The sequence below is a fragment of the Rhineura floridana genome, chromosome 15 (genome assembly GCF_030035675.1).
Source record: "Rhineura floridana isolate rRhiFlo1 chromosome 15, rRhiFlo1.hap2, whole genome shotgun sequence".
NCBI lineage: Eukaryota > Metazoa > Chordata > Lepidosauria > Squamata > Rhineuridae > Rhineura > Rhineura floridana.
The window spans coordinates 8,686,039-8,699,596 of record NC_084494.1 but is presented as its reverse complement, the minus strand read 5'-3'; the positions used below and the strand labels follow the sequence as shown (position 1 = coordinate 8,699,596).

Genomic DNA, 13,558 nt, shown 5'->3' with positions numbered 1-13,558 from the left:
GGCCCTATCCTCTTCTGGGCAATCTCCCAGGGGTGGGCCACATGCAAGCAGTGGGCAGAGCCAGAAGCAACAGTGGGAAGAGCAACCAACATAAAGGTCACCTCTGTTCAGCAGGCTGGTTTCTAGACACATTCCTCTCCAGCTAGCCATTATGGCTATGTTCTGTTCTCCATAGCTGCAGGTGGTATGCTTCTGAATACTAGTTGCTGGCAACCGGAGAAGGGGAGGAAGCTCTTCCTCTCAGGTCCTGCTTGCAGGCTTCTTGTAGCATCTGGTTGGCCACTGTGAGGACAGGATGCTGGACTAGATGGGCCACTACCCTGAGCCAGCACCACAGCTCTTCATACCTTCTTGTGTCCCTCCATTCCAGAGAAGCAAAAGGCGCTGCAAGGGTCCAAGGACATGTTTTAGCCAGACACAAACGCTTGAGGGGGTTGTAAAGCAATGCTGGTGAAGGGGATTTTAGGGTGTAGCTGGGGAGGGGATGTGGCCTGGGGACAGTCCCAAGAGCCAGATAGAGAAGGCTGGAGGGTGATACTTGACCCACAGACATTTACAACCACAGCGGCAGGATGGGGAACGATATCCAGGCCATGACCCACCCTGCTTCTGTGGGACCGGCTGGTGCTGGGGAAAGCGTACTCATATTTTGCCATCAGAGAAGCTGATCAGAAGTTTAGTTGAAGGTGTCAGACTTGCAAGCATAGAAGGAAAGAGAGAGAACCAACCCACAGCTTTGTTGGGGGTAGCCTGAGATGTTTCTGCCACTCCAGGCGCCTGCCCTGCACTGTATTTTCACCCCGAGTTTGTAATTGCTGTTTTTTAATGATGTTATGAATGAATGAATTGATTATGTCGGTCATAGACCAGCAGAAATGATGTTATTTGTTATTTAATTTTGTAAATTGTATTGTTTTATTGATGTATTCCTCTGTTTGTGTTTTTCTTGTAAGCCACCTTGAGGGCCTTTTGGCCATAAGGCAGGGTATAATAATGATGATGTTAATGATGATGATGATAATGATGATAATGAGGCTGCCACCCCCCTAGGACAGGGATCATGAGCTTTAGTGTGGTCAGCTTCAGTTGGGGGAGTGCTTTGATTTGGATTCCTGCATTGAGCAGGGGGATGGACTAGATGGCCTTATAGGCCCCTTCCAACTCTATGATTCTATGAGTGTAGGAGGCATGTAAGCACAGCTGACATCAGGCATCAGCCCACTCCTGGGCCCAGAGCCTTCTGTTCCTACCATTGCGTCTCCTTGCTGGCACCGCGAGCTCAACTGCCCTCTCTGAGCACATCTGCACTGGCAAGAGGGGGAATGGCGCTATCTCCATGGTTGAGCATCAGCTTTGCATGCAGAAGGTCTCAGGGTCAATCCCCAATGGCATCTCCAGGTAGGGCTGGGAGAAACTTCCTGTCTGAAACCCTGAACAGCTGCTGCCAACCAGTGTACGCAACACTGAGCTATAGGGACCGGTATAAAGGCATCTTCCTGTGTGGCCCTCCACACATTGCAGGTGGGGCTGGGAATGCCCCCTATCTGAAACCCTGGAGAGCTGCTTCCAGTCAGTGTAGGTGATACTGAACTAGATGGGCCAATGGTCTTACACAGTATAAATCAGTGTCCAATGTTCCTATGAGATGGAGCAGCCTGCTCCATTTTTTTCCCCTCTTGGGGATTTTGCAGATTGGGCCTAAGGGAAAGAGACCTACACAGTAGAAAATGATGCCGGTAGTTGCCAGCTGTTTATGCAAACTGTCTGCACATGCTAGCTCTGCCCCTGCAGCACCATTTGTGAGTGGTGGGCCTCAGTAATTTTCAGCCACTTCAAGTGGGCCCGGGGGGGGATGTTTGAGAGCCTTTGTACTAATGTAAACAAAGTCCTTGTGATAATGTTCAATCAGAGAAGGATGCATCATGGTGTCGTGATGTGTTGAATGGGATGGGAAAACATCATTTCGTGGTGTGATGAATGGAGGAGAAGGCAAACTATTCATTTTATTTTAATTATAAAATGTGCTTCCCACATTTCATTATAAAATAATCCCAAAGTAGGATATAATACTGATAAAACACAATAAAATCATACTATCAGTCAATAAACAATAAAACAGTAAAAACAGGCAGGGGCACATGCGCAGTTAAAAAGCTATTTACAAAGTGTGGTGACACAAGCCTGGATGAATAAGTAGGTCTTCAGCTGGAGCCAAAAGCTTACAAGATTCGCCGATAAGAAAGCTTATAAAAACTAGACAAACCATGTTCCCAAAATGAACTTAGATGATTTACAAACATTTGGAGATGCTTTGGAAGATGATGAAATAGGAGAGCTTTTGTCGTGGTTCATATTGTCAGATACAGAACTAAATATCACGGGATCAGTTCGCCCATCACAAGCTTTACGTTGGACATGATAACTTATCAATTCAAAGCATCCTATAGAGCAGGAGTGACGAACCTTTTCTGGCCAGCGGATCAGAACTTAACCTCCCCACCCTTGGCGGGCCAAATTTGATGTCACTAGATGTCATAGTGACATCTAGGGATTCTGTGCTTTGAAAACCCAGTTGACAGGACTTCAGAGTGCAGCACAAGGCTGTTTGAAAGCTCTTTGCAAGCAGTCCCATGCCCCAGATGTCTAAAGAGCCACGTGGGGCTGTTTGGAAAAGGACTTTCAAATAGCCCTGCACTGAGCTTTCAGCCTCCAGTTTTCAGAGGTTAAAAGAGCACCACAGGGAGGGAAGAGAGGTTTCCTTTGAATAGAAACTGCTTCCTCCTCTTTGAGCAAGACATCAGCTGAAGGGCAGGTGGGAATGCTTCTTGCTTCACCAAAAGAACAATCTGGAGCTCACTTTAAGCTCCTGGATTTTCCTTTGAAGCCCCACTCTTATCCACCCCACATTTGATGTCATGTATGTCACCAGGTGTAGGGTGGATGGGTGTGGCTTCCCAAAAACAGCCCCACCGGCCAAATGGGAGGCCTTGGTGGGCCAAGATGGGCCCACAGGCTAGAGGTTTCCCACCCCCTGCTATGTGATAATAGTGAATTCATTCTCCCAGTATATTTATTTATTTATTTAATTCAATTTTTATACCGCCCATAGCAAAGCTCTCTGGGCGGTGTACATCAAGTAAACACTTTACATTCAATTTAAAACCATAGATCCTTATGCAACCAAAACAGCCGCACCCAGACATAAGAGGGTGGTATAGGCAGGCTCAAGGAAACCCAAAGGTTTACAGAAATCGAAAATAAGCTTTAGTGGGAAAAGGGGGGGATGGGAGAAGCTGTCCAAATTAGATCAAGGAGGACTGAGCATCCTTGGTACGCACAGAATGCTGACTGTTGAAAGGGGTAAAAATGGTAGTGGTGAGGAGGAGAGGGAGAATGGGATGGAGTACCCTGGATAACAGCATCACTGGCTAGGAGGGTGGCACCTGCACAAAAGCACCCCACACTGCAACATTTTGTTGCAGATCCCACATGTGTGTTTTGTCACTAGGCTATGGGTCCTCAACTGCTGGTCCACAGTTCAAAGTTTTCAATGATAGTCGCACAGAAAGTATTAATCTCCACATTAGTAAACACTTGGGATGAACACGCCCTTTCTTGTCTGTCCCATTCATTGTGGAAGAGCATTTACTTTTAGACCCCTTAAGGATAGTTGTGCATTGGTCAAAAGCTTGATATTCACACCAAGATATTGGGTCATATCCAGTTAAGATTGGCCCATTGAAATTAATGGGTCTAACTTAGTCATGTTCATGAATTTCAGTGGGTCTGCTCTGAGCACGAGTAGCGTTGCATCAACCTGCTGGTTCCATAGAAGGCACCATCTTAAACCATTTTTGGATCCTTTCTGTCTGGATGAACATGGCAACTGCTCCCGGAGAAAAGCTTTCAGGAATTTGTTTGTGGGATGAGACTGAAGCTCGTCAGTTGCCTTCTGGCATATTTGAAGCTTACAAGCTCTGCCATGCTAGAGTCAGACGTCTTGTCACACATTGCTTCACATCGTAGGATGGCGATTGAGCCAAAAAAAGAAAGAAAGAGGAGTTAAAGCGATAGCAAATTAAAGTCTCGGATAGAATAGATTTACTCTCTCACACACATACCCTACAAGCCGCTCTGTGAGCTTTAACAGTCTATGTTACAGGGCAACAAAGTGAAATGAAAGGAAGTCGTTCGAAATTCAAAGGCTTCTTTCTGCTCTTTGTTCTCTGAGAGAGATGCCAGCGAGCAATATCTTTGCAAACGTTTGAATACAGACGTGTCGAAATCTTGAGAAGTAATTCTAGTAATTGGCTCTCCATGTCTGCTATGTCAATGGGCATCATCACAATGCGTGGGTGGCTCATTAGGAACCATGTCCTGACGCATGGAGGGATCAGTCCTCGCTCCATCGTGTATCAGAACAAGTCAGTAGCTGAGGGTGGTGCAATAACAGCAGCCACAGAATACTTCACAAGCCAGCCACGGCCGTCTCTGTTGCTGCACCATAGCATGCATTGCAGAAACAGGGAAATGTTCCTGCATTTAACCCTCGGAAAGTTGCTTGTCTGTATTCATGTTACATAAACTGTTTTAATCTCTCTCTGCCTCGTTAGTGCACCTTATTTTATTTATTTATTTTTATTTATTATTTCATTTGTATCCCGCCCTTCCTCCCAGCAGGAGCCCAGGGTGGCAAACAAAGCACTAAAAACACTCTAAAACATCATAAAAACAGATCTTAAAATAAATTAAAACAAAACAGTGTTAAAAACATTTTTTTAAAAAATAACAACTTTTAAAAAGGGTTGAAAACATTATTAAAAACATATTAAGCAATTCTAACACAGATGCAGACTGGGATAGGTCTCAATCTGAAAGTCTTGTTAAAAGAGGAAGGTCTTCAATAGGCATCGAAAAGATAGCAGAGATGGCGCCTGCCTAATATTCAAAGGGAGGGAATTCCACAGGGTAGGTACTGCCACACTAAAGGTCCATTTCCTATATTGTACAGAATGAACCTCCTGATAAGATGGTATCTGCAGGAGGGCCTCACCTGCAGAGCACAGTGATCGGCTGGGTATATAAGGGGTAAGGCAGTCTTTCAGGTATCTTGGTCCCGAGTTGTATAGGGCTTTGTAGACCAAAACTAGAATCTTGAACTTGGCCCGGTAGCAAATGGGCAGCCAGTGCAATTCTTTCAGCAGCGGGATGACATGTTGGCGATACCCTGCCCCAGTGAGCAGTCTCGCCACCGCATTTTGCACCAGCTGCAACTTCCGGACCAACCTCAAGGGCAGCCCCACAAGCGCATTTCAGTAATCCAGCCTGGAGGTTACCAGTGCATGGATAACAGTGGACAGGCTATCCCGGTCCAGAAATGGCCGCAGCTGTCTTACCAGCCGAAGCTGGTAAAAGGCACTCCTAGCCACAGAGGTCACGTGGGCCTCTAGTGACAAAGATGGATCCAGGAGCACCCCCAGACTATGGACCTGCTCTTTCAGAGGGAGTACGACCCCGTCCAAAGCAGGCAACTGACCAATTATCCGAACTCGGGAACCACCAACCCACAGCGCCTCCGTCTTGCTAGGATTCAGACTCAGTTTATTGGCCCTCATACAGCCCACCACCGAGTCTAGGCAGTGGTCCAGGGCTTGCACGGCCTTTCCTGATTCAGATGTTACTGAAAAATAGAGCTGGGTATCATCAGCATACTACTGACACCTCTCCCCAAAGCTCCGGATGACCGCTCTCAAGGGCTTCATATAGATGGTAAACAGCATAGGGGACAAGATGGTACCCTGCGGCACCCCACAGCACAGCTGCCAGGGGGCCAAAAGACAGTCACCCAGTGCTATTCTCTGAGAGCGACCTTGGAGATAGGATCGGAACCACTGTAAAACAGTTCCTCCAATACCCAACTCACCGTCAGCCCAGGATACCATGGTCAATGGTATCAAAAGCCGCTGAGAGATCAAGTAAGAATAACAGGGTTGCACTCCTCCTGTCCTTCTCCCGATAAAGATCATCCATCAGGACGACCAAGGCCGATTCAGTCCCATAACCAGGCCTGAACCCAGACTGGGATGGGTCAAGATAATCTGTTTTATCCAAGAGTACTTGCAGTTGCTGCGCCACAACCCTCTCAATCACCTTCCCTAAGAAGGGGGTATTTGCAACCGATCGGTAGTTGTCACAAACCAATGGGTCCAGGGTGGGCTTTTTCAGGAGTGGTCGGATCACCACCTCTTTCAAGACGGCTGGAACCACACCCTCCCGCAATTATGCGTTGACCACACCGTGGATCCACTCGGTCAACCCCCCCTCGGCCAGCTTTAATAAGCCAAGAAGGGCAAGGGTCAAGAAGACACGTTGCTGGCTGCATCATTGCAAGCACCTTGTCCACATCATCAGGCCGCATCAACTGAAACCTTTCCCAAGAAGTTGCAGCAGCCTTTGCGCTGGACACCCCATTGGGGTGGAGATGATGTGGAGAAAATGGGTAGGGAGTTGTTTTTCTCCCTCTCTCATAATGCTGGAATCTGGAGCCATCCAATAAAGGTGAATGCTGGAAGATTCACGACAGACAGAAGAAAGCACTTCTTCACACAGTGCATAGTTGAACTATGGTGTTCATTCCCAACATATATAGTGATGTCCCCCAGCTGGGATGGCTTCAAAAGAGGATAAGACAAATTCATGGAGGGTAAGGCTATCAATCGCTGCTAGCCGCGATGGCTATAGGTAGAATATAACCTCCACTGTCAGAGGCAGTATACCTCTGAATACCAGTTGCTTGGAATCCCAAGTAATCCAGGTCCTGTTTTTGGGCTTCCCATAAGGCATCTGATTGGCAACTGTGAGAACAGGATGCTGGACTAGATAAGTCTTCTTATGTTCTTCTGTTAAGTGCAGAGCAATGGACTTTTTAATGGACTGCCTTCAGGTCGGGCTACCTTATGTATAGGGTATTCATGGTAAGCGGTATTCAGAGGGGGTTTCCCATTGCCTCCCTCTGAGGCTAGTCCTCCCCAGCTGGCTAGGGCCTGCTCAGCTTGCCACAGCTGCACAAGCCAGCCCCTTCCTTGTCCATAACTGCCAGCTGGGGGGCAACTGGGCTCCTTGGGACTCTGCGGCTTGCCCACGGCTGCACAGGTGGCAGGGCATGTAACCCCTGAGCCACTCACTGTGGGGTGATCTTTAGCTGGCCCTTGACACCGAGGAGACACAAGCAGGGATTTGAACTCCCAGACTCTGGACTCCCAGCCAGGCTCTCCTCCCCACTGTGCTATACCAGCTGTAATTGCAGAGCAAAGGCAATTTAAATATCAAAAATTGAGTTCTGTGTAGGCTACACCTTGACTATAGTGCATCAGTTACTTGAGCAAAGAGAGAGATGACATCCCTTTAAATGAGCATTAGCTTTTTGGGGGTACCAAAAGGCCTCCTAATGACTCTGACTAGGATGCTAGACCTTCCCATCGTCCAACCTTCCCACAAATACAAGAAAAATAAAAGTCTTTACTGAAGTTGTACTAGCATGGCTTCCGCATCTCACTAACCTTTAGGTTCTTTGAGAGTGTCAACAAGCAAATAGATAGATATAAGCAGGTTGCAGTAGTGTACTTGGACTTTCAAAAAGCATTCCGGAAGGTACCTCACCAAAGACTCCTAAGTGAGCTTGGGAGGTCATTGAATAAAGGAAGAGGTCCTCTTGTCGATCAGGAACTGTCTAGGAAGCAGAACGCAGAGAGCAGGAATAAATGAACAGTCCTTCCAATGGAGAGGAGAAAATGGAGTCCCTCAAGGATCAGTATTGGGACCTATGCTTTTTAATAGGTTTATAAACAATCTAAAGTTAGGGGTGAACAGTGAGGTGTCCAAGTTTTCTGATGATACTAAATTGTTCAGTGTTGTTAAAACAAAAAGGGATTATGAAGGTGGCTAGGACTGGGGAAGGCAGCTATGAGAAAACTAGAAAAGGTCCTCAAATGCAAAGATGTATCACTGAACACTAAAGTCAGGATCATTCAGACCATGGTATTCCCAATCTCTATGTATGGATGTGAAAGTTGGGCAGTGAAAAAAGCGGATAATAGAAAGATCAACTCATTTGAAATGTAGTGTTGGATGAGAGCTTTGCGGATACCATGGACTGCGAAAAAGACAAATATTTGGGTGTTAGAACAAATTAAACCAGAACTCTCACTAGAAGCTAAAATGATGAAGCTGAGGTTATCATCCTTTGGACACATAATGAGAATACATGATTCACTAGAAAAGACAATAATGCTGGAAAAAGGCCAAACAAGAGATGGATTGATTCCATAAAGGAAGCTACAGACCTGAACTTACATGGTCTGAACAGGGTGGTTCACGACAGATGCTATTGGAGGTCACTGATTCATTGGGTCGCCACAAGTTGTAATCAACTTGAAAGCACATAACAACAAAAACCAAAAGGGCTTCTCTAACCTGGGTGAATGGGCAGTAAAATGGCAAATGCAATTCAGTGAAAAGAAATTATTTATGTTAGGGCAAAAAAATCTTCATTTCATATATACTGTATGCTCATGGGGTCTGAAGTGACATGACTGACCAGGAACAAGACCTTGGGGGTCAGTGGATAGCTCAATGAAGATGTCAATCCGTTTTGTGGCAGCTGTGAACAAGGCAAATTCCATTCTAGGGGTCATTAGGAAAGGAACTGAAAGTAAAGCTGCCGATGTCATTATACTAATCTCTGGTGCGACCGCATTTGGAATATTGTGTACCGTTCTGGTCACCTCACTTTAAAAAGGATATTGTGGAGTTGGAGAAGGTTCAGAAAAGGGCAACCAGAATGATCAAGGGGATGGAGCAACTTCACTATAAGGAAAGGTTGCTGCATGTAAGACTTTTTAGTTTAGGGAAAAGGCAAGTAAGAAATGACATGATGGAAGCATATACAATTATTCATGCTGTGGAGAAAGTGGATAAATAAAAAAATTTCTCCCTCTCTCATAACATTAGAACTTGTAGACATCCAGTAAAACTGAAGGTTGGAAAATTCAGGACAGACAAAGGAAAGCACTATGCAGCGCATAGTTATACTGTGGAATTTGCTCCTGTTATGCAGATGCAGAGATCATCAGTGTTCTGACCTGCGTGTGTGCCAGTGTGTGTATTTACCTAAGCAGCAGGCTTTTACCCTGCATTAGGATCACTGTGATTTAAGACTTAGTAAAATAAGAAAAAGCTACTTTATTTATAGAAATACATAGCAGATAGGAAAGGCATACCTAGTTCTAACTAACTAACTAAATTGGAGGCGCAATGCCCAGACTTGGCAATTGCCCTCATGGCTCAGGAGAGAGAGCAAAGACAGAGATGTCTCCTCTCTCTCGGACAGTCGAAGAAGAACAAAGGAAGAAGGTGCAGGTCAGCTTCCTTGAGCATATCAGTTTGCAACAGAAGGAAGTTAGGTAGAGAAGAACACAGGTCTAGCCAGCTGGAAGAATCTTCCTTCTGGAATACAAACAAAAGAACCCAAACAGGAGTTGCTCTGCCCCACTTCCAAAAGCTCCCACTGGAGGCAGTGATGGCCACCAATTTGGATGGCTTTAAAGGAGGTTTACATGGAGGTTAAGGCTGACAATGGCTGGCTACTAGCCATGATGGCTATGTTCTCCCTCCACAGTCAGAGGCAGTATCCTTCCGAATACCTGTTGCTCTCGTGATCAGGTCTGTTTAAGGGCTTCTCATAGGCATCTGGTTGGCCACTGTGAGAACAGGATGCTGAACTAGAAAGGCCATCGGACTGATCCAGGAGGGCTCCTCTTATGTTCTTAAAAGACAAATCAACAAGTGAAAGCAAAGATTCTATTTATACACATCTATGGGGAGGCTGCTCTTGAATTACTGTGCTCGGTTCTAGTTGCTTGATGCATCTCCAAAGGATATTGGAGAGCTAGCAAAAGGTACAGAATAGGGCAACAATTACCAAGGAACTGGAGCAAATGTTACAGCATTTGGGGTGTTTTAATTTATAGAGGAAAAGGGAGTTCAGAGGGGATATGTTAGAGGTGTGTTAAATTAAGCATGGTGTGAAGAAACTGGAGAGGGAGAAGGTTTTGCGACAAGAGCCGGAAATAAAGAGGCAAGTCTAGGGATGGTGTAGAACATTTGCAAATTTGGACTGGATATCGAATTCTGGGATAATCCTCAAGTTCGTCTCATCATCAAACAGGCTTCCACTCTTTGTATGCGTTTGTGGCTGTTAGCTACACTAATTTATTTTACAAAATATCTGCAGTGAGAATTACATAATTATTTTTTGTAATCTGTTGCTGCTGTATACATTATACAAATATACAGCAGCATAAGGAATAATGGAGAAAATTACTTAATTTTTCAGAAGAAATAGTGGGGGGAAAGGGAGAACCAGCAATCACGATAATTAGCGGAACACAATTTATAGGGAATAGGAACTGGCAGCCCATTTGACAAACTGAAAAAACGGAACAGAATCAGATAGTGAACCCCATCCCTAGGCAAGACACAGATGTGGCATAAAACTAGAGCCACTTTGTTGACTACAACTCAAATCTTGTGAAATTCAAACCAAACTAAAATAAAGTGCATAGGGATGTGAGGCAATGTGCAGGAAAGCTATAACTCTCAAGATGCAGGGAGAGCATCCCACAAATGGAGAACCACCACTGTCCCTGTCATGGGTCAGTGCTATCTGGGCAGCACCGGTGGCAGCACCACCCACAAGGGCCCACCTGCCGAAAGTAGGGTCTGAGATGGTCCACATTTGGGGAAGGCGCTTTTTTAAGTACTTGGGTCCCAAGCTATTTAGGGCTTTATGCGCTAGTACTAACACCTTGAATTGGGCCCAGTCACTCACCAGAAGCAGCTTTGCCTCAATTGTTTTAAAATATACTGAATATGCATTCTTGCCTTATAAATATGGACTTATAACAGTGAACCACAGGGGTGATAGTGAAAGAGCGAAAGAGAAAGAAAAAGTGAAATGCAAGTCTGAAGTCAGTGCACCACCCCATTTACTAAGAAGATCCCCCTTCCAGTCATATTAGAATTTGGAGCATGCAGTGAAGCTCAGTGGTGGAAGAACTTCATCCTACAGTGAATAATTAAACAATGGAATTCATTTGGAAATACATTTGTTAATGTATTTTTATTGAAAGTTGTAACTGCTGCTTTTTGTAAATTGTATTGTTTTTATTGATGTATTTTTATATTTGTGTGTTTTTTTTGTAAGCTGCCTTGAGGGCCTTTTAGGCAAAAGGTGGGGTAGAAATAACCACCACCACCACCACCAACAACAACAACAATAGTATTACAGCAGGTGGTGGTTGCTACCATCACAGATGGCTTAAAAACAGACTTTAAAATATATTAAAACAAAACATCTTAAAAAACATATTAAAATAAAACATCTTGAGAAACACCTTTTTTAAAAGAATAAAAGAAAAAGCTTTAAAAAATATCTTAAAAAGCAATTCCAACTCAGACGCAGGTTGGGATAAGGTCTCTACTTAAAAGGCTTGTTGAAAGAGGGAGGCCTTCAGTAGGCGCTGAAAAGATAACAGAGATGGCGCCTGTCTAATATTTAAGGGGAGGGAATTCCACAGGGTAGGTGCCACCACACTAAAGGTCTGTTTCCTATATTGTGCAGAACGAACCTCCTGATAAGATGGTATCTGCAGGAGGCCCTCACTGGCAGAGCGCAGTGATTGACTGGGTATATAAGGGGTAAGATGGTCTTTCAGGTATCCTGGTCCCAAGCTGTATAGGGCTTTGTACACCAAAATCAGAACCTTGAACTGGGGTGAGCCAATAGCTTTCGGTGCCTGTGGCAGGAAATCCAAAGGGTGCTCTTTATGTTGGTAAAAATGCAATAGCAAAACAAAATAATTGCCGATTGTCAGGTGTTCCATGCCTTTTCAAAATGTGGAGGCTGAAGTGGGCTAGTTCATCCTGCCATTTGGTAGGGCTGGCACTGTTCTCATTGAGTTAGGCACGGGGAATCGGTGCCCCTCCATATGTTGCTAGAATCCAACCCTCATCATTCCCAGCCAGCACAAGCAATGGTCAGGGACGATGAGACCTTCATTTCCTGGGCAACCGAGCCCGTTGTCCATGCTAACCTCACCCAGCTTGGTGCCCTCCCAATGTTGCTGAACTACAGCTCACCCCAGCCAGCATAGCCAATGGTGAGGAACGGTGTCAAGTTGTGGTCCAAAAACATCTAGATAGCCACAGATTCCCCATCCCTGCTTTACGTGGAGGACATAGGGCGGCTGGGGGTCTCAGACAAAGAACTGCACCCATGTGCCCTGTTGCAATAGCTTGCCAGGGAGGAGAGTTCTCATTCAGTAACTGGAATGATGGGATATTTATTGTTCTTGTTGTTTTGCTTTCTTCTCTTTCATTTCTGTCCCAAAATACATCAGTACTGCCAGAAAATGCCTGTAGCTTTCTTTCTTTATTTACTTTCATTACTTAAATTCACTTAAGGTGAAATGTACCTCTGCCTCCCTTTGGCTGCGAAGGTTTGATATTGCATATAGCTACCTCCTCATTGTCTCTTCCACTGGTGGGAACAATAAATAAATAATATATATATAAAAAATTAAAACTGCTTTTCATCTCTGGGAAGCTTTGATAACTCCACTGCTATTAACATGTCCTCCCTTTATCGCCCATCTCTTTGACTCGCCTTTGGTTCACCCTCCAGTATGAGCTCCATTAAATGTGAGTCCTAATTAGCTTTCTTTTTTTTAATTAAGCAAGAGAGGAGAAGTCTGTCTAGAATATTTAAAGTGCTGTTTGACATTTGAATAAAATATCAGCCAAGCAGACCTAGGAAAGTGACTGAGATTCAGCAGGGATGAGAGAGAGTTGCCACCAGCATTTCTCCAAGAAGCAGCTGGTCAGGTGCTTCCCAGCAAGTGGGTTGTTGTTGCTTATTGGGAGGAGGGAGGCATCAGGGAGCTCAGCCTAGTGCAAACACACCAGCAGGGGTGCTGGATTGGCTCCACCAGTGTGTCTGCACCCCGCCAACCTCCCCACCATTTCTCCCCTCCCCATCCTGGCAAGCGAAAGCGACTCACCTCCTGGGAAACTAGCGCAGTGGCTCTGCCGCATCTGAATTTTCTCCAAAAGCTAAAGTGACACTTGGAGATAATTTGGAGGTAGTTCCTCAGGCAAGACACCTGGGGATTTCAGGAGAAGCTAGAGGAGTTTTAATTAGACAAGTGATTTTCCCCCACCCCATAGATATTACAGGCATCCCCAGCTGACAAAAGGTAAACTAAATTTGAGTACAGAAGCATGTATTTTATACATTCCAGTGTATGTTTATAGAGGATGCATGGATTCTAATCCACGTTATTGATTTTGATTTTGATGTTCTTCTGGATTATAAATGTATACATTTCAGTGGGCTGCAAGAAACAGAGAACCACTGCAAACATTATTCCATCATATTCTTCAAAATCTTTAAAATCAGCAGTAGTGGTGGTGTGGTCAGAGTATCGAACTGGGACTTGGG

The 13,558-nt window shown here is 45.0% G+C and overlaps 1 protein-coding gene across 7 annotated transcripts in view; it reads left to right on the top strand.

The window, feature by feature from the left end:
• CSMD2 (CUB and Sushi multiple domains 2) overlaps positions 1–13,558 on the top strand; it is a 769,620-nt gene that overhangs the window by 541,488 nt on the left and 214,574 nt on the right. The window lies entirely within an intron of this gene.